The sequence below is a fragment of the Hesperophylax consimilis genome, chromosome 23 (assembly GCF_061612785.1).
Source record: "Hesperophylax consimilis isolate HC1 chromosome 23, BYU_Hcon_1.0, whole genome shotgun sequence".
Classification (NCBI taxonomy): domain Eukaryota; kingdom Metazoa; phylum Arthropoda; class Insecta; order Trichoptera; family Limnephilidae; genus Hesperophylax; species Hesperophylax consimilis.
Window position 1 is genome coordinate 18,553,358 of NC_142858.1, and position 26,748 is coordinate 18,580,105.

A 26,748-nucleotide genomic window follows, 5' to 3' on the forward strand; every position below is an offset into this window, starting at 1 on the left:
GAAGTGATTTAACCGCTCAGGTTTGTTTAATCCTTTTAGAAGGTTTATCTTGTTAAGAGATTGCTGAAAAGTGTTCAACATCTGTGTTTTACTTAGGACCGGTTGTTTCGGAGAATTCGAACAATTTATCATATTTTAACGATTATTTTCAAGTTCTGCGTAAGATTTAGTTGTTAATGAATATTTGGTGCTTATGGTAGATAATTTTTTTTTAGTTTTAGACTTCACGCCGTATTCACAATTTTAGAGTTCCACAAAGAAGAGATTAAAACAAAAACAAAAAATTAGAGCCATTTAGCTTTACCCAGGAAACACCACGTGGAGGTCGGCTCTGTTCGTTCGTTGATATATATTAGTAAATATACTTTACAGAATTTTTTATCATCATCTTTATATTTGTTTAAAACTTTCGTTTTATATCCACATTCTGGAATAAACAATTATTATTATTATTATTATATCAACATAATATGAAACAAAAAAATATTGTTTATTAGAACCTTTACATGCCCATTACTTCAAAGCAACTTACCAAAGTTGAATTTAATATTTTTTGTCTTCAACGAACGAACGTTTCCCATAATATTTTTATTTTAATTAATTTTTAACTTAAAAATTTTAATTGACTTAAAATTAAAATACCATACATTTTAAAATATTTCCATTTTAGATATAATTTGAGATTAAACATTGAAATGACAGAATTTAGATTATTTTTCAATTTATTAATAAGAATGTAATATTTTTACTTGCACTTAATAGTTTCAGAAACAAATAATTTTAAAATAGCATGTAAGCATTTACAATCAGTTACAGTAAAATAAATTACATTTATTTGAATAGAAGATATAAATTTAAAATAAGATTACAAAAAATGACGTATTTACTGATGTTTAATTTTTTCCTGTAAAAGTGATAATTTTGAATGATGAATTGTTTTATATTTTTCTAACCATTTATTTTCATCAAACAGAATAACAAAGGAAAATAGCATTTACATTAACTATCAAGCTACAAAATATCATGTTTCGCTACGTCTATAAAATTTATAGTGGCGACCCCTCCTACTACAAAGATGTAATACATAGTACCTTTTGGAAGACATATGCAGTGATAATGGTTCTATGATACATCAGCACATTGACAATTCAACACACCTTTAAAAAGTGAAATAAAGACATTAGAAAATGATAAAAAAAAAATTAAACCTAACCTAACGTAACCTAACCTACCTAACCAAGTTAATAAATTTTTTGTTTCATCACATCCCATGACTTTATATATCTTTTTAAAGATGTGATGAATCATTTTGATGATTTATCTGGTCACCGTGATAACAACACAATTATTAAATTATTATGAAGAATTCATATGCAAAAATATTAATTTTAATATTCAAAATTGTTTGTAAAAAATTATATTATATTATGTTGTATATTTGTTTGTCCTGTTTCCTCAACTATTGAATATGATTAAGTATTTTTTATACCTTAGAAGTTAATTTTAAGTTAAAAAAAATTGATGAATTATGGGAAAATAAATATTTTACTACGAAAAAATATTTATGAGTGAAAAAAAATGTAGGAATTTCGAAAAAAGTTAATTTCGTTTTTTACTTCTACCATCATGTAGAATCAGCTCCCGAGATTAGCGCATTTTACCCCCGGACACCTTGTGTTGCATTGAATAAAAAAAAATTCTTTTATACTACTGTTTGCATGAGTTTTAGGGATAGGATAATAGATTGGTCAGTGATTATGATTATTCTCTCTATCAGATCAACGGAATTTGCTTCACGGTATTAATTTCTACAAGCGACCAGTATGTGATCACCAGCTTCCATGTGCTTCAATTAATTCCTGTATTGGCCTGACCGCACAGTTCACGGTTTCTAGAGGCGACCATGTAAGTGATCACAAGACCCACGCTCTAGGGCCACAGACTGACACGTCGACTTGCGACGGGGAGATTTGGTCGCCCGCGTTGCTGAACTCCAGTCGGGGCACTAGTCCCCACGGCTGGCAGCCCCGGGTTCACCAGCTTCCAAGTGTTTCATTCTCTTCTGCCTGACCGCACAGTTTGCCCACCCTTTTGAGATGGAGGCATGATATTTGCTACCAGAGAATTGTACCGTAACATCGCTGTTTGGTAGGAATAAGATAATGCACTAAATACCACCAAAGATATCCTATTCCTTTCCTCTGAGCATTAATTTACATAGAACTTAAATATTAAATTCAAAATAACCTTCGGTCAGATAAAATATTTTACAATAAATAATAAAAAAGACACCATAAAGAGATAAGGAAACAGAAGAAACCCCAAGTCTGGATATAAGTAAGGACTACTACTATAATATAATCGTACTTTTATAATACTTTATAATTTTATTTTTCTTTTCATAATTTGAATAACGTGTTACGTCAACAAAGTGAATAATATGACACGTATAAATTGTCACGACTACGGACACATTAAAACACAAAACAATTTGAGATCATTTTCTAATAAGCACACATCCCTTAAAACGAAAACAAATCAATTTTTAATTCTGACGCTAAATAGATTTCAAGTAGGTTAATAGTTTCTATCACATTTATAAATAATTGGTCACTAAATTATCGGGTGGTTGTGTTATCAATAAAATAAATCTAATTATCTATCCATCTTTTCCTAATCTTCTTTTGTCTTCTTTATCATTTCTTCTGCTTCATCGTCTTCTTCTTTTTTCTTAGACGTCTCTATTTTTCTTGTATTCTTCTTTTTCTAATACATATCCGTTTTTTTATTCTTCTTTGTCGTCTTCTTCTTTTTTCTCATACATGTCTATTGTTTTTATTTGTCTACTACATATCCCTTTTTTGTTTTTCTTCTTCTTCTGCATCGCCTTCCTTTTCTGTAAATGTGAACATTGTTTTGTACTTTTTAATTTTCTTTTTCTGATTTATCAGTTTTATTGTACATCATATTCTTCTTATTTGTATTTCTCTTCGTTTTTTTCTTCTTCTCTGTCTTCTTCTTCTTTGTCTTCTTCTTCTTTGTCTTCTTCTTCTTTGTCGTCTTCTTCTTTTATTTGTTTTCTTTCTCAATGGAGTCTTCTTCTACATTATCATTTTGCTTACCTAACCTAACAAATCTATCATGTTTATGACATTTATCCAATGACATTATAAATATACAAGTCACGTTATATTTATACAAATCGAACGTAAATCGTGGTGCCGCTTATGAAAATATACCCTTTTTACATATAGATATATAGAAAAGCATAGCCATTCAAAGTATAAATAAATGAATAGGCTGCTAAAGTATATCCACTGGACCAAGTGCAGTGAAACCACGCGCGTTAACTCAGTAACGTATCTTGACTCTATCAATTCATTTAAGCATCTTTTAAACAAAACAAATACTCATTTGAAATAAATAATTATTAATTCGTAAAATAATATTATTATTTTGTCGCTTATTATAATTAAATTTAATAACTAAAACATCATCTAGGAATTGAACCCAGGAGCAATGCCCCGGAAAGACAGAGGTCCTGGGTTCAATTCTTAGAAGCGACCGAATCTTTTTCAAATTTACGTTTGAGTGTCCTAATATTGTCTTCCATGATTAAAATAATTATTCTATCTACCACTTTAGTAAATGTTGTTTATGAAATGAAAAACTGGAGAGAAATATACATTCTCCAAAAAAACAAGAGATTTAATCCATACCCATCGTCATTCAAGTGGTAACTTCCTTTTTAATTTAACAATTAAAGTATCATTTTGTAGAAACCCCCAAAAATGTGAATAAATCATTTCAAAGGCAAAAATTCACGCAAAATAGATTCAGAATCGAAACGTTGCTTTAAATGGCTTTAGCCATGTTTGGCGGCCAGATCTGAATAACAAAGTAGAAATTTACCTACCTTCTCCTGAAATCTAGGGGAATTGCTTTTGCTCAAAAGTAATTATTGCTGTCATTGTCTGTACTGACAAAAAAAATTAAGATAAAAAAATCACTATTATTTCTTCGTTAAATTGGTTGTATCGTTTATATTCATTTCACAATAAGTCGAGTTAATTAAAATGCAGATGCAAGTGAAATTATTAAACTGCTTATTTAGTTAGTTTCAAATGTATCCACACTTCTCGACGAAGAAATAGCCGAGAAGAGAAGTAAAATACGACGCACTGTCACTAGGTTGTTCTTCATACACTTACACACTTATCTGTATGAAGTAAAACTTGATGTTATTCGACATTTACAGTTTTCAAGCAACAGAAAACCGTGTAATTTTTTTTTTTTTTTGAATAATTGAATTTTTTTTCTTTTATTTGGGTTTTGTTCGAGTATGATTTGTACATCTTACTAAATAACAGAAAGTCATTTTATTGCGAGTTTTTAGAGAAGGTATCTCATTGTATATACCAATATAAAGTAAATATAACCGTTCCCATTAATTAAAACTGACAGTAAAACATGGCGAAAGCCGAAATAATATTATAAAGAGAAAATTAAAAAATCGCCCTCTGAAAAGAGAAATTTAAAAAAAAATTATATTTATTTTAAAATGTCTTTCAAAATATAAAAACTTTTTTATAACTTATTATCATAAACTGCTGTAAAGTCAAATAAATGAGTATATATCCGCAAGTATGTAAGTGATTGCCACTAAACGTTTAGAGAATGCTTTGTCATCGAAAACGAGTCTATCTGCCGAGTTAAAGTTCGAATTTATATGTCCGCATGTGTGTAAGTGGTTGCCACTAAAAGTTTAGAGAACGAATTGTCATCGAAAACGAGTTTATCTGCCGAGTTTCAGCTTGAACTTATAAGTCCGCAAGTGTGTAAGTGACTGCCACTAAAAGCTTAGAGAATGCATTGTCATCGACAACGTGTCAATCTGCCGAGTTTGAGCTCGAACGTATATGTCCGTCTATTTGCCGAGTTTCAGCCAGAACGTATATGTCCGCATGTGTGTAAATGATTACCACATTAAACTCCAACGGCTCGGAGGTCTTTGAAGCAGAGAATGGACGGTTATCTCGAGAGTATTTCCTCCTGGGGTAAAAGTAATCTCGTCGAATTTAATGTTTCAAAGACCCAATCCTGTCTGATTACGTCTAAAAGGGATCTAAATGCTAATCTAGTCTCCTTCAACGGAAGCAATCTTCCGAACAGGCCTTCCATTGATATGCTTGGTGTAACTATAAGTGACCAGCTCAGGTATGGGGGCTCCATCGAAGCCAGAGTAAAGCTGGCCTCTCAGAAGCTGGGCGTACTGTACAGGGCCCGCAGATACTTTAATAGTACACAACTGCTGACCCTGTACAAATCGCAAGTGCGCCCTACTGTCGAATTTGGCAGCCATCTCTGGTCCGGAGCCCCTAAATACCTGAAAAAAACCCTTGACTCTGTGCAAAAACGGGCGGTCCGTTTGATAGATTCCCCAATCTTAACAAACGGACTGCAATCTTTAGAGCACAGGCGTCAGGTAGGTATGCTGTCCTTGTTCTATCGGTATTACAATGGAAGATGCTCTGAGGAACTAGTGTCATTGATCCCTTCGGCACCGGTGCGTAGTCGGGATACACGCCAAACGCGTGCCCAACATTTGTACACGGTTGACACTTGTCACATTAGAACGGGTCGCTTCTACGATTCGTTCTTAAGTTCAACAGTTCGGCTGTGGAACGAACTGCCGGCCTCTGTGTTTCCTCCCTCCTACAACATAGGACTCTTCAAGACCCATGTTCACTCCTTCCTCTCCACAAAAAGACCCTCCACACAGCATCCCCAAAGATGACATGGCCCTGAGGGAAATTATTTTCTTCAGGGCCTCCTGTGTGGAGTTAATATAAAAAAAAAATTAAACTATAGAGAATAATCCATAAGGTCTTTGATAGGTGGAAAAGTGGAATAAACAATAAACATCGATACGAAAATCACAGTACTCTTATCGTCTGTAGAAGAAATTATTATTTTTTTTTGTTAAAATAGAGGAAGAAAGCCGTGATCTAGGTCTACTGGGAAAAAAAACTAATGGTGGTCGGCAGGACAAACATCTTTGTAAAAACAAATGATGCTCTCACACTAGGAAACGATGAATGACTTACCTTGACTCGTGTATATGTAAGCAAAGAAGGAGGCTGTGAAACTGTGATTTGAATTAGAAAAACGATATGCGCAAAACGTAGAGGCAAGGCAAAGACCACCGAGGTGGAAATCATCCGCGTGCAATTTTTTTGTTAGAAACGATAGCTTAAATAAGAATAATATTGCGAAACAAGTATAAGCTTGGAAACAATTTGCCGCATTAACAAGACCACGGCTTTAGCGTACACAGGATGATTCCACTAATGCGATGAAAATAAATGACTAGGACCATCCCTCGGGAGACGATGGACCAAGAGAAGACCTTTAATAATTAATGAAAACCTTCGAGGGTTCACACGTGAAAAATTGCCACAAGGTCAAACATTTTAGAAGATAAATAACACAAAAGTGCCACACACACTTTTATTTTATTACAACGTGTTTATTCATTGGGACGCATTCATATAATTACTGTAACACCGTTTAAGCTATTATTAAAACATGGAACACATTTTTTAGTTCCTAAGTTGGTGAAATTCGTGTTGTTTGAAGTCGATAAACGACTTACATTTTAAAGTTTTAAGGTTAAATGGAATTAAATTGTCATTGTTAATCCATCCAGGAATACAAATGACATTCTTAGAAAATTGGTTGAATCAATTTTTGCTAAGGCGCAGAGTTTGATAAATGGAAAAAAAGATTCACCATAAATGATGTTAAAATTCGATTGAACAATAAGAAGTATATCGCCATACAATATACCCCTTATACAGTACACAAACTCCTGGGTGGGACCCAAACGCGATGTCGACTCAGATAACGACCGGTCGAAGGAATTCCCTTACCATAAAGATGTGGTGAAAAGAAGGTGAGCCGGTCCAGAAAGATAGATACTACTTTATTTTCCTGATGCACAACATAAATATATGAAAAAAATAAGAAAAGAAGTATTAAGAAACATACACATAAAAACCATTCAGGTTTTATGGTCTTGACTCATTATTCAGAATGAATAGAAACATTGATCTTCATGAGTAACGGTGGCTACATTCAATTAAAAACTCAGAAATTGAGGTAATACGAGTATATAACGGGAAATAATGCTTTCATAAGTATTCGGCTTCAAGGAAATCAAATGAATTTCTTTGAAAATTAGTCAAAACGCTTTTTGCTAAGGCACAACTTTAAACAACATGAAAAAAGATTTATGATAAACGACGAGTAAGTTCGAATGAATAATTAATTATTAAGAGAATATCGCAATGCAATTGTTGTTACCGGGCCAACGACCATCAAAAGGGTAACATAAATGGATGTTTTGCTGCGCATGCAAGCAAGCCAGTCTAGAAAGATAGGTATTATTTTATTTTACTGATGCAAAATTGATGAACAGAAGATGAAGAAGCTTATATTGAACATAATCATCGATCACAAAATAAGAAAGAACAACACATGCTTTTTATTTTATTACTGGTTTTGTTTATAGTCAAATATGGTTAATAATGGTATAACCATATTTGACCGATTTCAAAAATGTGCTCAGTATTCGGATTGATTATTCAAAATAATTGTTAAAATTTGTCATACTGCCAACTTCCCAAAAACTGCATACACAGAATTGCAAAGGGATGATTACTGGTCATTTTTACGAGAAACCATTTTCTTAAGGTAGAAACAGTAATCGTATAATATAATAAAATGTATGACACACGTATTATGAGGTTTGAATACTGCGGTAGTCTTGGGCAATATTATATGTAATTATGTATCATATCATGATAAAAAAGCCATAAAGTTTTATGGTATCAACACGAAAAACTTAGTCATAGTTAAAAAACCATAGAAAAGGAGCTCAGTAGTCAGAATGATTTTTTCACCAACAAAAACACTCGTTATATTTCCAACTTTTCAAGAACAAAGTTTATTTTCAACACTCCCCACATAGTGCAAATACTACTGTACTTAAAGCATTTCTAAGCAAAGCATTCGGGGAAATTGAAAAGGCATCAGAATACTTTCTTTGAGCAAATAAAATTAAAAAATACTTTCGCCTGAAGCACGTCAAAAGTATAAATGAAAATATTGGGTTTCATGAGTAACAGTGGCTAACTTCAATTAATTCGAAAGTTTTGTGATTATATAACACGAAAAAAATGTCTTTGATAAGTAATGATGGCTAGAATCGACTGAAAACTCCGATGCACATCACGATATAAATAACGTCTAACGATCCAGCAAACCGCATTGCTACGAAAGGAGGCCAGCCAATCCTGAAAAATATGTGATACTTTATTATCCCGACGCACAACCCATAGTAAAAAGCGCTACTCGAAAATCGATAGCCTAATTCATTAAAAATTTTAGAAAAGCATCGCGGTACTTAAGCGATACTTACTTACGCCTTATGACACAGTTTGCCACGTTGATAAAGCTTTGAAGCCCAACTGCCGGAAAACATTTCTAGAATAGCGAATTCGTAATGAGAACAAGGAAATTGGTTATGTGAAAATGTTGAAAGGAAATCACTTTGTCCACCAGGAGGAATTCACAGGAAGAAAAAGTTTGATTTGATTATTTATGTTTTCAACAAAAATCTAATATTTATTTGTTATTTACCAAAAAAATTTCATAGTGTGAGGAGTTTCCGTAAGAAACGATTTTTTTTTACATTTTACATGACGAAGTAAGGCGCGTTTTGATAATTTCATTTATTTTTACACCAAGAAAAACACATTTTATATTGTTTACTTTACGAGAACAACGTTCATTTTCAACACATCCTACGTTGTACGAATACTACAGTACTCCAAGCAGTTCTAAACACAGCATTCGGGTAAATTTAAAAGGCATAAGAACACTTTTTTTGTGCAAATAAAATTTAAAAAAATCCTTTTGCCAGAAGTACGACGAAAGATTAAATGGAAATATTAAGAAACTATGAGAAACGGTAGCTTACCTGAGTCAATAACTCAGAATTTATGTGAATATTACCACGATTGTCATGCTGTCGACTCACATAAAATCATCGATTCTCGATATTTGTTAATAGACTACGAAGAGCATAAAAATCTTTGTCTTTTCAAAACTTTATTTTTTCAAAAAAAGTTTTAATCAACGAATGGCCAGAATCGACCGAAAACTTCGATACACCTGATGAAATTACGGCTAGCCTATTATTACAGCAATATACCTCAAGCAAGGTAACATTGTTAGAAAATTGGTTGAATAGATTTTTGCTAAGGCGCAGAGTTTGATAAATGGGAAAAAAGATTCACCATAAATGATGTTAAAATTCGATTGAACAATAAGAAGTATATCGCCATATAATATACCGCTCATACAGTATACGTACTCTTAGGTGGGACCCAAACGCGATGTCAAATCAGTTACCGACCGGTCAAAAGAATTCCCTTACCATTAAAATTTGGTGAAAAGAAGGTGAGCCGGTCCAAAAAGATAGATACTACTTTGTTTTCCTGATGCACAACATAAAAATATGAAAAAAATTAAGAAAAGAAGTATTAAGAAATATACACATTAAAACCATTCAGGTTTTATAGTCTTGACTCATTATTCAGAATAAATGGAAACATTGGTCTTCATGAATCACGGTGGCTACATTCAATTAAAAACTCTGAAATTGTGAGAATACGAGTATATAACGGGAAATAATGCTTTCATAAGTATTCGGCTTCAAGGAAATCAAATGAATTTCTTTGAAAATTAGTCAAAACGCTTTTTGCTAAGGCACAACTTTAAACAACATGAAAAAAGATTCATGATAAACGAAGAGTAAGTTCGAATGAATAATTAATTACTAGGAGAATATCGCAATGCAATCGTTGTTACCGGGCCAACGACCATCAAAAGGATTACATAGATGGATGTTTTGCTGCGCATGCAAGCAAGCCAGTCTAGAAAGATAGGTATTATTTTATTTTACTGATGCAAGGTTGATGAACAGAAGATGAAGAAGCTTATATGGAACACAATTATCGATCACGAAACACGAAAGAACAACACATGCTTTTTATTTTATTATTGGTAATGTTTATAGTCAAATATGGTTAATAATGGTATAACCATATTTGACTGATTTCAAAAATGTGCTCAGTATTCGGATTGATTATTCAAAATAATTGTTAAAATTTGTCATACTGCCAACTTCCCAAAAACAGCATACACAGAATTGCAAAGGGATGATTTCTGGTAATTTTTACGAGAAACCATTTTCTTAAGGTAGAAACAGTAATCGTATAATATAATAAAATGTATGACACACGTATTATGAGGTTTGAATACTGCGGTAGTCTAGGGCAATATTATATGTAATTTTGTATCATAACATGATAAAAAAGCCATAAAGTTTTATGGTATCAAAACGAAAAACTAAGTCATAGTTAAAAAACCATAGAAAAGGGGCTCAGTAGTCAGAATGATTTTTAAACCAACAAAAACACTCGTTATATTTCCAAATTTTCAAGAACAAAGTGTATTTTCAACACTCCCAACATAGTGCGATAACTAATGTACTTAAAGCATTTCTTAGCAAAGCATTCGGGCAAATTGAAAAGGCATCAGAAAACTTTCTTTGAGCAAATAAAATTAAAAAATACTTTCGCCTGAAGAACGTCGAAAGTATAAATGAAAATATTGGGTTTCATGAGTAACAGTGGCTAACTTCAATTAATTCGGAAGTTTTGCGATTATATAACACGAAAAAAATGTCTTTGATAAGTAACGATGGCTAGAATCGACTGAAAACTTCAATGCACATCACGATATAAATAACGGCTACTGATCCAACAAACCGCGTTGCCACGAAAGGAGACCAGCCAGTCCTGAAAAATATGTTATACTTTATTATCTTACCTTACCTTAATCAATAACTCAGAAGTTGTGTGAATATGACCACGATTGTCATGCTGTCGACTCAGATAAAATCATCGATTCTCAAAAAGTTGTTAAAAGACTCCAAATAGCATAATAATCTCTGCCTTTTCATAACTTGTTTTTTTCAAAAAAAATTTTGAGCAACGAATGGCCAGAATCGGCTGAAAACTTTGATACACCTGATGAAATTACGGCTAGCATATTACTACAGCAATATACCTCAAGCAAAGAAAGAATTAAAAAGACTTTTGCATGAAGAACGTGGTAATTTGAAATTAATATATTTGTTTTCATGAGTAACGGTGGCTAACTTCAATTAATAACTCAGAATTTTTGTGAATATATGAGGGCAAAAAATGGCTTTGATAAGTAACGATCGCGATGGCTAGAATCGACTGAAAACTCCGATGCACATCACGATATAAATAAGGGTTAACAATCTAGCAAACCGCATTGCCACGTAGGGAGGCAAGCCAGTCCTGAAATGTATGTTATACTTTTATCCTTATGTAAATGCCATGTACAAACATGGACCCTTAGAGCCAGCAAAAGAAAGCGGAGAGACGCCCGCCAAATGTGGTGCTGGAGAAAAATGTTCAGAATTCCACGGGCAATCAGACGCAAAAATATGTATAACCTGGAAGAGCTAGGCATCAACAATACGCTTTCATTATATGCGTACAACATAAATTAAGATACTTTGGATACATTGCTCGTCTAACTGAAAACTCCAACCTGGAGAAACTCATAGTCACTTGTAAAGTGGAAAGGAGGAGAAGCGGTGAATGGTCACCAATACCCCGGAGTGACAAGTATCACTATGAACATCTGCACCGAGGTAACTCCTTTCTCATTTTATTTTGTTTGAATACTGCGGTGTTGTAGGTCAACATCTTTATAAAAGTTTTAAAGTTTTACGGTATCGACAAAAAAACTTCAAAAAGTCAAAACGAGGTTTTGTATTTAAAAAACACACTCCGTATTCATGGATGAGAAACAGCGTTATCTTGTTCTTACTTCAACTGTTTATACTTGTCAAGAAAAATCCGATCTTAAAACGAGCAATCATATTTAGAGCAGAGAAATGCATTCCGGTGTTCTGATTTCAGCTCTTCATGTTTTAAACATCTGATGGATGGAAAAGTGAAATAGCAAATAAATGGAAATACGCATAAAACACTTCCACTATAGCCTCTTCTGTAGAAGAAATAACGCATTTCATTGTTAAAATAGAAGAAAAAAGCCGTAATCTAAGTCTGCTGATCAACAAAGAAGAAAAAACTAATGGTGGTCATCTCTGATCATCTCTGTAAAAACAAATCAAATGATGCTGTCATAAACTTCGAAACTGTGAACGCCCAATGTGGAACTCATCCGCATGCAATGTTTTTGTGAGAAACGTCGACTAAAAATTGGAATAATATCTCGATACAAGTATTTGTTTGCGGCACAATTGGCCGTGAAAGCAAGACAACGAACTGCTTTAGCGTGCACAGAGTTATTCCTCCAATGCGATGAAAAGAAATTGCAAGGACCATCCCCATCCCCATTCCCAATAAGACGATTGATCAAAAAAAAACTTTTTATAATGGCTAAGACCTTTTATGGGTGAATACAACACTACACCCATTGCAGTGTGAAAGAGTTCTCATAAAATTAAAAAGCAAGTCGAAAGTATAAATGAAAATATTGGGTTTCATGAGTAACGGTGGCTAACTTCAGTTAATTCAGAAGTTGTGTGAATATATAACACGGAATTTTTTTTTTGATAAATTACGTACGCTAGGATCGACTGAAAACTCCAATGCACATCAAGATATATATAACGGCTAGCGATCTAGCAAACCGCATTGCCACGAAAGGAGGCCAGCCGGTACTGAAAATATGTGATACTTTATTATCCCGACGCACAACTGATAATAAAAAGCGCTACTCGAGAATCGATAGGCTAATTCATTAAAAAACTTAGAAAAGCCTCGCGGTACTTAGGCGATACTTAGGTACTTACGCCTTATGACATAGTTTGCCACGTTGAGAAAGCTTGGAAGCCCAACTGCCGGAAAACATTTCTAGAGGAGCGAATTCGTAATGAGAACGAGGAAATTGATCATATGAAAATGTCGAAAGGAAATCACTTTTGTCCACCAGGAGGAATTCACAGGAAGAAACAGTTTGATTTGATTATTTATGTTTTCAACAAAAATCTAATATTTATTTGTTATTTACCAAAAACTTTTCATAGTGTGAGAAGTTTCCATAAAAAACGATTTTTTTACATTTTACATGACGAAGTAAGACGCGTTTTTATAATTTCATTAATTTTTACACCAAGAAAAATACTTGTTATATTATTTACTTTACGAGAACAACGATCATTTTCAACACATCCTACGTTGTAAAAATACTATAGTACTCAAAGCATATCTAAACACAGCATTCGGGTAAATTTAAAAGGCATCAAAACACTTTTTTGAGCAAATAAAATTAAAAAAAATCCTTTTGCCAGAAGCACGACGAATGATTTAATGGAAATATTAGGAAACCATGAGAAACGGTGGCTTACCTGAGTCAATAACTCAGAAGTTGTATGCATATTACCATGATTGTCATGCTGTTGACTCACATAAAATCATCGATTCTCAAAAAGTTGTTAAAAGACTCAGTAAAATAATCTCTGCCTTTTCAAAACTTGTTATTTTCAAAAAAAAATTTAAGCAACGAATGGCCAGAATCGACTGAAAACTTCGATACCCCTGATGAAATTACGGCTAGCATATTATTACAGCAATATACCTCAAGCAAGGTGACACTCTTAGAAAATCGGTTGAATCAATTTTTGCTTAGGCGCAGAGTTTGATAAATGAAAAAAAAAGATTAACCATAAATGATGTTAAAATTCTATTGAACAATAAGAAGTATATCGCCATACAATTTACCCCTTATACAGTACACAAACTCCTGGGTGGGACCCAAACGCGATGTAACTCAGTTACCGACCGGTCAAAATACCCCTCAATAATGGCCTTGCCCAGGGCTCAGTGCTGGCCCCATCGCTATTTAACATCTACACTCGAGACCTCCCTCACACTGAAGGCAGAAAATTTGCTTACGCAGATGACATCGCCGTCACAGCTCAAGCCAAAACCCTTAAAGCAGCAGAAGATATCCTCAATTCTGACCTAAAGGCTTTGGAAGAATATTTCCTCAATTGGCGACTAAAGCCAAATGGGTCGAAAACAATTGCGACAGCTTTTCATCTTAGCAATTCACAAGCGGATGCCAAACTCTGTGTTCAGTTTGATGGAAAAAATATTTACCATGACCCCCACCCCTGCTATCTCGGAGTTACTTTGGACAGGAGCTTGAACTACCGGCAACACATGGAAACAGTGGGTAAAAAAACCAGGACAAGGCTTAACTTAGTTAATAAGCTAGCTGGAACTAGCTGGGGATGCGACGCCAACACGCTCAGAACAGCATCAATTGCCCTGGTTTTCTCGACAGCTGAATACTGTGCTCCAGTATGGGCTAGAAGCGCCCACACTTCCATGGTAGACGTTCAGCTTAATGCCACAATGCGAACCATCAGCGAGACTTTAAAATCTACTCCTCTCCCTTGGCTCCCCGTACTTGTAAACATAACCCCGCCAAACATCAGGCGAGAAATTGCAACACTGAGGGAATACAAGAAGGCGCTGCAAAAAAGCGCAATACCTCTACACGAAGATGTCGTCTCCCACCCGGCATGCCGCTTGAAGTCCCGAAAGCCCTTCTGGGCGGAAGGAGAGAGGCTCCTCCGACTACCTCTCACCCCAGAAGATAGGTGGAAACTTGAGTGGCAAACGGCCAACGTGGGAAATGCCCATCTCATACAGGACCCCACCGAGAGACAGCCTGGGTTCTCACTGCCTCGCAAAACCTGGTCCGCCATCAATAGGTTAAGGTGCTCCCATAGCCGCTGTGCCCACATGATGCACAGATGGGGCCTTAAAGAGTCGGCGATGTGTGAATGTGGTGCGGTGCAGACTACCGAACATGTGGTCAACGAATGCCCGCTCCATTCATTCCCCGGCGGGATCAATGAGGTTCACATGGCGACGCCTGAGGCCCTAAAATGGCTCGCAGATCTAGATGTCCCCCTCTGACCCCCCACCATACGAAAGAAGAAGAACCGACCGGTCAAAGGAATTCCCTTACCATAAAAATGTGGTGAGAAGAAGGTGAGCCGGTCCAGAAAGATAGATACTACTTTATTTCCCAGATGCACAATATAAAAATATGAAAAAATTAGGAAAAGAAGTATTAAGAAACATACACATTAAAGCCATTCAGGTTTTATGGTCTTGACTCATTATTCAGAATAAATGGAAACATTGGTCTTCATGAGTAACGGTGGCTACGTTCAATTTAAAACGGGTATATAACGGAAAATAATGCTTTCATAAGTATTCGTGTTCAAATGACTGTAATAATGGAAAACAAATGAATTTCTTCGACAATTAGTCAAAACGCTTTTTGCTAAGGCACAACTTTAAACAACATGAAAAAGATTCATGATAAACGACGAGTAAGTTCGAATGAATAATTAATTATTAAGAGAATATCGCAATGCAATTGTTGTTACCGGGCCAACGACTATCAAAAGGATTACATAAATGGATGTTTTGCTGCGCATGCAAGCAAGCCAGTCTAGAAAGATTTTTATTATTTTTTTTACTGATGCAAGATTGATGAACAGAAGATGAAGATGCTTATATAGAACATAATCATCGATCACAAAACACGAAAAAACAACTCATGCTTTTTATTTTATTATTGGTAATGTTTATACTCAAATATGGTTAATAATGGTATAACCATATTTGACTGATTTCAAAAATGTGCTCAGTATTCGGATTGATTATTCAAAATAATTGTTAAAATTTGTCATACTGCCAACTTCCCAAAAACTGCATACACAAAAATGCAAAGGGATGATTTTTGGTCATTTTTACGAGAAACCATTAACCTTCCACTTTCTTATGGTAGAAACAGTAATCGTATAATATAATTAAATGTATGACACAAGTTTTATGAGGTTTGAATACTGCGGCAGTCTTGGGCAATATTATATGTAATTATGTATCATATCATGATAAAATATCCATAATGTTTTATGGTATCAACACGAAAAACTTATTCATAGTTAAGAAACCATAGAAAAGGGGCTCAGTAGTCAGAATGATTTTTACACCAACAAAAACTCTCGTTATATTTCCAACTTTTCAAGAACAAAGTTTATTTTCAACACTCCTCACATAGTGCGAATACTACTGTACTTAAAGCATTTATAAGCAAAGCATTCGGGCAAATTGAAAAGGCATCAGAATACTTTCTTTGAGCAAATAAAATTAAAAAATACTTTCGCCTGAAGCACGTCGAAAATATAAATGAAAACATTGGGTTTCATGAGTAACAGTGGCTAACTTCAATTAATTCGGAAGTTTTTCGATTATATAACACGAAAAAAATGTCTTTGATAAGTAACGATGGCTAGAATCGACTTAAAACTTCAATGCACATCACCATTTAAATAACGGCAAGTGATCCAGCAAACCGCATTGCCACGAAATGAGGCCAGCCAATCCTGAAAAATATGCGATACTTTATTATCCCGACGCACAACCGATAGTAAAAAGCGCTACTCGAGAATCGATAGCAAAATTCATTAAAAAACTTAGAAAAGCATCGCGGTACTTACGCGATACTTTCTTACGCCTTATGACACAGTTTTTTACGTTGAGAAAGCTTGGAAGCCCAACTGCCGGAAAACATTTCTAGAGGAGCGAATTCGTAATGAGAACGAGGAAATTGGTTATATGAAAATGTTGAAAGGAAATCACTTTATCAACCAGGAGGAATTCACAGGAAGAAAAAGTTTGATTTTATTATCAATGTTATCTGTTATTTATTTGTTATTTACCAAAAAATTTTCATAGTGTCAGAAGTTTCCGTAAAAATCGATTTTTTTACATTTTATATGCGTTTTTATAATTTCATTAATTTTTACATCAAGAAAAATACTTGTTAAATTGTTTACTTTACGAAAACAACGTTCATTTTTAACACATCCTACGTTATTTGAATACTACAGTACTCAAAACAGTTTTAAGCACAGCATTCGGGTAAATTGAAAAGGCATCAGAACCCTTTATTGAGCAAATAAAATTAAAAAAAATACTTTTGCCAGAAGCACGACAAAATATTCAATGGAAATATTGGGAAACTATGAGAAACTGTGGCTTACCTGAGTCAATAACTCAGAAGTTGTGTGAATATTACCACGATTGTCATGCTGTCGACTCAAATAAAATCATCGATTCTCAAAAAGTTGTTAAAAGACTCCAAATAGCATAATAATCTCTGCCTTTTCAAAACTTGTTTTTTTCAAAAAAAGTTTTAAGCAACGAATGGCCAGAATCGACCGAAAACTTCGATACACTTGATGAAATTACGGCTAGCATATTACTACAGCAATATACCTCAAGCAAAGAAATAATTAAAAAAGACTTTGCATGAAGAACGTGGTAATATTAAATTAAAATGTTGGTTTTCATGAGTAACAATGGCTCACTTCAATTAATAACTCAGAAGTTTTGTGAATATATAAGGGAAAAAATTGCTTTGATAAGTAACGATCGCAATGGCTAGAACCGACTGAAAACTCCGATGCACATCACGATATAAATAACGGCTAGCAATCCAGCAAATCGCATTGCTACGTAGGGAGGCAAGCCAGTCTTAAAAGATATGTTATACTTTTATCCTGATGTAGATGCTATGTACAAACATGGACACTTAGAGACAGCAAAAGAAAGCGGATAGACGCCCCCAAAATGTGGTGAAAAAGGTCCAGTATTCCATAGGCAATCAGACGCAAAAACATGTATATCCTGGAAGAGCTAGGCTTTAACAATACATTTTCATTATATGCGTACAACATAAATTAAGATGCTTTGGACACATTGCTCGTCTAACTTAAAACTCCAACCTGGAGATACTCATAGTCGCTGGCAAAGTGGAAAGCAGTAGAAGCGGTGAAAGGTCTCCAATGCCCCGGAGTGACAAGTATCACTATAAACATCTGCACCGAGGTAATTCCTTTCCCATTTCCAAAGTTATGTAAATATATAACCCGAAAAATGGAGGCCAGCCAATCCTGAAAAATATGTGATACTTTATTATCCAGACGCACAACCGATAGTAAAAAGCGCTACTCGAGAATGGATAGCCAAATTCATTAAAAAACTAATAAAAGCATCGCGGTACTTACGCGATACTTACTTACGCCTTATGACACAGTTTTTCACGTTGAGAGAGCTTTAAAGCCCAACTGCCGGAAAACATTTCTAGAGGAGCGAATTCGTAATGAGAATGAGGAAATTGGTTATATGAAAATGTTGAAAGCAAATCACTTTTGCTTACTAGGGGCCGTCTGTTTCAACAGAATGCTAAATCGTGAGCTAAGCTAAAAATTTAACTGTCAGTTAAAGTAACAAGGATGTTAAATCGGACCGCGCGCTGTTTCAAGTGCCTTTATGCAAAAGTAACAGTTTCTAGCATGGCCAGTCTAAAAAGCAGAATATTCCTCGAAATTACGTGGAAAAACGCACGGCATTATTTTTTGGTACGGCCACACCGAAGATTAAATAATATGATCTCTGGTTAAGTGACCTGTCAAAATACAGAAGTTTGTTGTGCGTCATTATAACCTCTTCTGACTTCTTGTTTGGTATTGTGTTCGAATTTTTTATTTCAGAATTTAATTTTTACTTACATGATTAAGATCGATTTATAGTTTTAGGAATAATTTCTTGAGAGTATTGGAGGGGCTAGTTTCCTTTGATTAATCCAACCAAACTTTGTAAAAAAAGTTATATATTTATTACATAGTTTCTTTTCAATTATAATATGTATATTGAAACATTTTATACAGGGTTTAATATAATAATAAGTTTTATACCAAAGTTTATGAAAAAAGATATACTTTTATTACATTGTTTTGTTCCTAGAAAAATATTTCTGTGGGTATTTAAAAATAAATGACGACCTGTTATAATATATACGATATTACACGGAAAAAATATAATTTACTTTCCAGTAGTCGTAATATCTCCCTCAATTTGATCCGTCACAAATTTTGCAAGCTCTTTCGACATGCGATACCGTGCCAAAAATTCGGAATCATCCCAAATGACCATATTATTAACACGGGGTCGAAATGTTTTTGGCTTTCACTGTAAAACATATTGCATGACGAATTCATCTTCACTAGTGTCATCTTCGATAATATTAATCATGATTAATAATCGTTTCGTAACAACACTCAACAGAAAAACCTTACGTATAGAACTGTCAAATATGTCAAAATGGCGGAGTAACTCGAGAATCGCGAATAACTCGCGAGTAACTCTCGGATTTCGGGAAGTTAAAACAAAAGTTAAAAGTGACGTAAAACCAGGAGTTAAATTGATTGAAAAACGCATTTTGGTGAAATTTAACTTTAGCATTTAATTTTATTCTTACTTTTACTATAGCTAGCGTTGAAACAGACGGCCCTAGGAGGAATTTGCAGGAAGAAATAGTTTGACTTTATTATTTATGTTATCAACAAAAATCTGTTATTTACGACGAAATTTTCATAGTGTGAGAGGTTTTCGTAAAAAAAATGGTTTACATCTTACATGACGTAGTTAGACACGCGTTTTTATAATTTCATTAATTTTTGTTTTCAAATCAAACACAACGTAACATGAAATTTTAATATTTGATTTATGTGTATAGATGGCTAAATTTAGCTTTAAACTCGGATGAGTAAAGCAAAAAAGGAACGTAGCATACATAGTTAGTTGGATAGAGTCCTAGCTTTTACATTTCATTCACACACAGTTTTCTCCTTCGAGAGAAGAAATAGTGTGTGATTTGTTAATCTATGGTTATAAAATCAAATCATTGTTATTTAGACCAAACTCTACATACAATTCTGTACATCATCTTTGACAAAGTTGGAGGCGAATTTATAATTTAGCATTCCATTATAAAAAAGGTTTCAATTTCCCATAGCCATCGTGTTTACAACACACACAACTTGGACATTTAAAATTTTTAAGGCTTATGAATGTGAGGATAGGAAATACATGTGTAGAGGAAGGTAAGAAATCAGTTATCTCACTATTTCAATATTTGTGTTTTTCAGTGTGTTACTAAGAGTTTTTACTATGACACTGGAACTTTCCGTATTGCTCTGAACCCGTGACTATAAGATTTGTGAATTTATGACAGTATAAATTATTAAAAAAATGAGAACCCTACAGAAAAATCACACAAATAGATATAAAAAGTAACGTAACTAATAGAACTGAGTTTGTAGATACACATTTGCGGTTTGGTTACTCCCAAATTCATCATACTACAAAAGAAAGGATAGAGCGGTGGAAGCAAGATGGGTGGAAGGGGCAATTTGAATGAGGGATTGTGGAGAGGGGAAAATAGAGGAAGGGAAGATAGGGAATAGAATAGGATGTCGTTTAGTTGGCCTGCTGGGAAGATGACCCAGTGTTTCCCGGAGGCACCACGGGGAGGTCTAAACGCACCGCCTCCAAGGAAGGGAAAGGGAGCATTACGGTAAGTGTAGATGGTAGGGTGAGACAATTTTGTTGTTAATAGGTGAATGGAAGAAAGTGATGAGTTAAATTGAAGGGCATTATTTAAAAAAAAAAAGTTCTATTTTTAGTCCTGTTTATTTTTATAAGATGTATTTCAAATTGGCATTTTTACATTTATTACAGTGAAACAAAATAAGAATATACATGGAAGTATTAATTTCGATTTGAAAGAAAACCGATGACGTCAATTTGTATCCCAGCTGGCGCGGCGTTTTATTCCAGGGTGGGATTTGGTCTCCCACACAAATAATCTTCTTCAATGGCTGCGCTCTCAATCATTTCCAATAATCCATCTGGAGATTTGGAAGTCCGGGTGAACAGTTGTGAAATAACCTAGTTCAATTACCAGGACCCTGTTTTCTTGAAGTATCAACATTTTTTTAGCACTGTTCACAGTGTTCACAGATCTTCATGAAATATCTTTTGTTTAGCATTCTTATCATTTCAAAATTTTATGTCATATTTCCTGTTTTTTACAATTTTGAAAAAAGCCAATTCACCTGGCTGCTAACAAACTGTTTCATTTCCTAGAGCATTGTTTCACCATCATAAATAGATGCAATTTTACACAGAGGACTTTCCATTCATTCAATAGTGATTTATTATTTTGAGTTGATAGAACTTCCATGGATGACATCGTTTACTTGTTAATCATATGCTGAAATAGTTACCTGAATTTGGGAGCACTGTTGAAAAAGGTCGCGTAAATAACGTAATAAAACATTGATTGAAGACGATTGACATGAACAATGAACGATCAATGAATTACAACAAAGAGTACAAAAAGTAATGCAATTTCACTGAAAAACTCACCTCTGGAACATTGAGGGTGCTTCCTGCTTTCTGAACATCTGCTTTTGGCTGGAAATCCAAGGCAGCTCTCATATATACTTGGCACTTGTTTAATGTTTCAATTTTATAATTACACTTCAGATCGGTCCAATTAAGTTATCTCAAGGAGTATTCAACAAGCAATCTCAAGAAGTTTCATCCGAACACATTAAAAATAGAGTTCAACCCCTTATAAAATGTACGTGTTGTTTGAGTAATTGTAACAAAACATCAATATATTGTTAATTCATTTGTTTAGATTTACCGAAACAATTTTTTGATGCGCACTATAACCATTTTATAATGGTTATTGATAGCTTCTTAACTATTTAAAAAAAAAGGTTAATTTTTTTTTTTAATTTTATATAATAATACCATTAGGGTTTTAAAATGTGAAGTATAAAAAAAGTTAGATTTATCAGAAATTTAACAAAAAGTCGTTGTTCCTCATTCACGTGACATAGTTTTCAATTGTTATATATACAAGAAAATCACATGTTCCCGAACTTCTGTAATGATTAATTCAAGGTGAATTTCAGCAATTCCATTCATCTGGTCGAAGAAATACAGAAGGTCTTCTGTAAACCTTACCACGCAGTTGTTTATGGTTTCAACCATATCAGCCGCCATAATTTCCATGATCCTTCCTTCATTTCCAGGAAGCACGATGGCCGAATAAACGTCCAAGGGAAAGGCGTAGCGAATAAAAAAGTGATCCATGACTCTAAATAACTGACTAAATCCTTACCGAGCCAGATATAAAATAACGGTCAATTATTTGAGTAAGCTGTAGGAACTTCAATATACCAAGCGAGATTATTTAGGGGATGACTTGCTGAAGAAAACTCCAATAGGTAACAAAATAGTAAAGTGTCTTTTACTAGATCTCATTATTAACTGTTTAAATAATTCACAGGTTAAAGCGGTACGATTTGATTTTTCGAAAGATTTATTATTATTTAAAAAAAAACACTTTATTTTATTCAAAGAAAAAGATTAATTATTGTAATATTTATTTAAATGTCATTTGAAAATCAATGATAGTAAAGTTCGCGAACTATTATCTGAAAATTTATTTAATTAATAAAATTATTGATACTAAATGTTCATTAACTTAGTTTGTAAAATCTATGTCTTTTTCAAGATATTTTCAGTATTTCAGTGCAAACATTAATTTTAAACCTTTTAAAGTCGCATAAGTAAGCATCCTCTTACCTTATCCATTTTTTCATCCTTAAATTATTAAAATTATAATAATCTTATATCATTAAAAAAATATATTTAAACAAGCGTTTCCCCCAAAAAATCAATTATTAAGTCTCAAAATAAACCAAAGATTTTTTTCGTGAAAATTTTTTTTTAAATAAAATGAACACAGCTTATCCCCGTGTTCGAAAACTATTTCGATAAACTTGTTAATACAAGAAATATATTTCATAAATTAATTTCAGATTTAAAAAAAATATCTAATATTTTAAAATTTATCAAAAGGGGTCGAAATAAATGTTGGCAAAAATGAATTATTTTACTATTCATTAATGAAAAAAAATAGTTTCTCCGGCAAAAGAATGCTTATTAATTTGAGTTTAACGGTTAAAAATTAATAGGAAACTTACATTCAATTATACTGTGAAACTTTTCATCAAAATAAATGCGCACATTAAGTTAACACTCTTGATTACTTTACGCGTAGATTATATTTAAACGCTATTTAAGAAAACACAATCACTTTAGTTGATTTAAAAATTTACACAAAATATTATTAATCAATTTTCAGTACAAAGAAAATTGTGCCGCACACTTTTTAGTAGAAGTTAGAAAATGAGCTATTAATAAAAAAATAATTAAACGCGATTGAGCAAATTGATTGAAGACAATTTTCCTAAGTCCGCTGCTAATTTATTCCGGGAGCGCGACAGCTTCTGAAGGTTAATATCGACCGACTGATGAAGGCTGGTGGAAGGGGGAACCTTATATACCCTTACGTGGCGGTAAGCGGAGGAGCGGTGAGGAGTAATTTTTAACACTGTTCGGACGTTGAGTTCGCAAAATAATATGTCCGAGTTTTAACACATGACTATTTAAATATTTCATAGGTAGACATTTAATTGCAACTGTAGTAATATTTTCACATTTTTGGAAGTGGAAATGTGGTTTTGATTGATTCTGTAGGATTTATAATACTAAATGGATATTAAGTATGTATTTACTTACATTTGTGAGAAAACTTACCTTATGTTGCAAGTACCTAGAGCTATTTTTGTAAAATAATCTGTGAGAGTTTTGATATGTTTGTGGTTTTCTATAACTCAAACTTATCGAATGTGTTTAACCATCATGTTTATTCCATGATAATATGTAACCTGCAATAATTTTTTCTAATAATCTTAGTTTTTCTTCTATTTGCTCGTAGAAAAGGGATTATCAGCTGGTAATCGAATTATCTTAAAATAACTCTGGAATATTGAAGAAGAGTATTATTATACTATATTATAATAAATGTTAGTGAAGCGAGAAGTATATATAGAGACCGAGTTATGTAGCGGACATCTTCTCTGCCGACCTCTGCGGAAAAACGCTTGATTATTAGATATTTGGATAGGGGAAATCCTTCGGAAAAGTAGGGGTTTCAGCTTTGGCCTAACGTTGATATCTCCGAATGTGGAAATGATAAGAAAATTCAACTTTGTTTTGGATTCACATGATAACTAATAACATAGTTGCGTTTTTGAGATTATTTAAACAATATTACCTTTGTTGACCCAAATTCTTTACTGCCAAATTAAAACCGTTCAATTCCGAAATGAATCTTATCTTGTTTAAAATAAATAATTTGCGTTGCATTATGCGGAAAGAGTATATATTTTCTCAAAAGTTAATTAGTTTATAACAGGTTTTCAAAGTTGTGACCCAGAGCTGTTTATATTTGCTTTAAAAAATAATTTTACCCTAAATTAACAGAAATTAATACTACGTGCCCTGAAAGAACTTAATAATCATTAAATTATACTGAAATGTAAGTTTTTGAAACTTAACGTGATATCTACTATCATTACTTTCTAATTAGACGTTTACTTAGTTTATTATAATTTTTAATAATATTTCCTGAAAATACTATGCTTTCTAGTCTATCTGCATTAGGTCATTCAATTAGGAATTGCAACGTTACTAATAATAGTTTATTATGTTTTCAAAATGCACGTTCTTCGGATAACTAAGGAGTGTTCCTTATTGTTTAAAGGAACTATCTAGCATGCTTTAGTTAAAGGCACGTCACCATGAACATTATAATATTATTTTAACGGTTTTTTCTTACAATTAAATCTTTTTACAGCGAGAAAATACGATTTAATAATCTTGCTAGAAGTTTACGCCTTACTCCAAAGGAGAGAAGTGGGTTAACTAATATAATTTTCTTACAGATAAAATCGTGTAGCAATATATAAAATAATTTAAAAATTCACAATTTGATTACATTTTGACGACGTACTTTTTTGCTGTTAGTCAATATTATAAAAAGTACAAATTAAAATTTCATTAATTTAATTATGTTAAGTTTTTCTGTAAGGTTCATAATATTTAGGTGATACAACAAAAATTGACGTTAAAAAAACAATTATTGTTGAACTCCAATCAAATAAAAATATACAGTAAATTACATTACAAGAGATATTATTATAAAACGATAACATTTATGAATTGTTTTAGATATCCATTAGATTTTTTCATGTGAGATAGTTTATGTATTTAAAATGCTTTTCTAAACCAATTTTTGTCTTTGCTCCTATTTTTTAATCTTTAACTTGTTTGTCGCTACTTGATGGATGGCAGCAACATGCTTGTCACCTTTACGAGGACGTCTTAAAGCCAAGCCCACTATTGTTAGTTTTCGTGTTTAAAACAATGAAACATTTAGATTTGCAATGCAGGTGTAAAATATTGTTCGTCAAATTATTAACGTATTGTTCAGAAAGAAAATATTTCAAATATTCATAATTATTTCCACTAACATTTTATTAATCTGTCAAAGTTAGAAATTCATATGTTTTTAATATTTTATTTGTAAAATATTTACGTAACGCCTTCTGAGAATTTTGTTAAGCAATATTACACGTTCTTTTAAAATTGCTGTTGGCATGATAATATAAAAAGTACCTTTTTTATGACAATATGCCTCAGCAAATTTGAATTCTTTTTATAAATTTGCTTATGTGTGAAAAGTTAAGAATAACATTCACGACGTTCTAAGAATAATTGGCTCATATATTTATTCTTAATTTAAACTGCTGAATTTATAAAACTATTTCTGAATTTTTGCTTATTTAGGTATTTTCTCATTGAATAGTAAGAGTGCGAGTAAAATGTTTTAAACGATAACGGGTTATGAGTAATCTCGTGATGTGAGGTCTTCGACTAAACATACTCCAACCTACCACTCAGACTAAGATACAACAACGCATTTGTTAGTCATAATAATTTTTGAACAATGCATCGGACCACTTCTAATAAAAGCGACTTGTAAATATTATCACGAAGCAAGGGGTTATTTGAAACCTCAATAAGAATATATCTCACTTCATAAAACTGCTGCTAACATAAACAATATTTAGTTTTACTCTTGTTTCGTATTATAATATTCGTGTGATAGCAAACATGGCTTCAATTCCACGGTCTCAGCGGCGGTTGCAGAATTATGAGATAAGATGTGAAGCATTGTTATTACAATGTTGATGGATTCCAATATTATATTTCAATTCAATACGACGATCGTATTTTTAATATAACATGAAACGTTGATGAGTCATCATACCTAGTAACGGAGGGCTGTTGGAAGGCAATTTATGTTAGAAAGAATCATAATATTATCTAGGATTATTTATTGATATTTAATTAGAAATTTACGGCCAAACGAATGGACTTTTTAACTCGATGTTCCAAGACTTATTATGTTTTTAAATTTGCTCTGCTTCATATTTAATTTTGTGTGAAAAATTGTTAATGTCCACTGCCGTACTAAATCTAATTTAAATTATAAACCACAATTTTATATGTACCTTCTAACCCTTAGTTAGGCAACGTAGTATGAGCTTCTCACCTGGAATCGCCATTCCTAAACGAGCGAAAATTGCTTCTGGGCATACCATTTTTTTTTGATCAGACGGTGTTTCTACTGAAAATGGTAAACCACAGTCAGCGGTGTTGAAATATCTTCTGCGAACGGTTTTTTGTATTG

At 33.2% G+C, this 26,748-nt stretch overlaps 1 long non-coding RNA gene across 1 annotated transcript in view; it reads right to left on the reverse strand.

Annotated features, from left to right (window-relative positions):
- LOC149412407 (uncharacterized) overlaps nucleotides 1-21,696 on the reverse strand; it is a 100,980-nt gene extending 79,284 nt beyond the window's left edge. The window contains exon 1 of the long non-coding RNA XR_016304575.1: nucleotides 21,498-21,696. This is a non-coding gene — a long non-coding RNA (uncharacterized LOC149412407). The remainder of the gene's footprint in view (nucleotides 1-21,497) is intronic.
- Nucleotides 21,697-26,748: the final 5,052 nt, after the last annotated feature.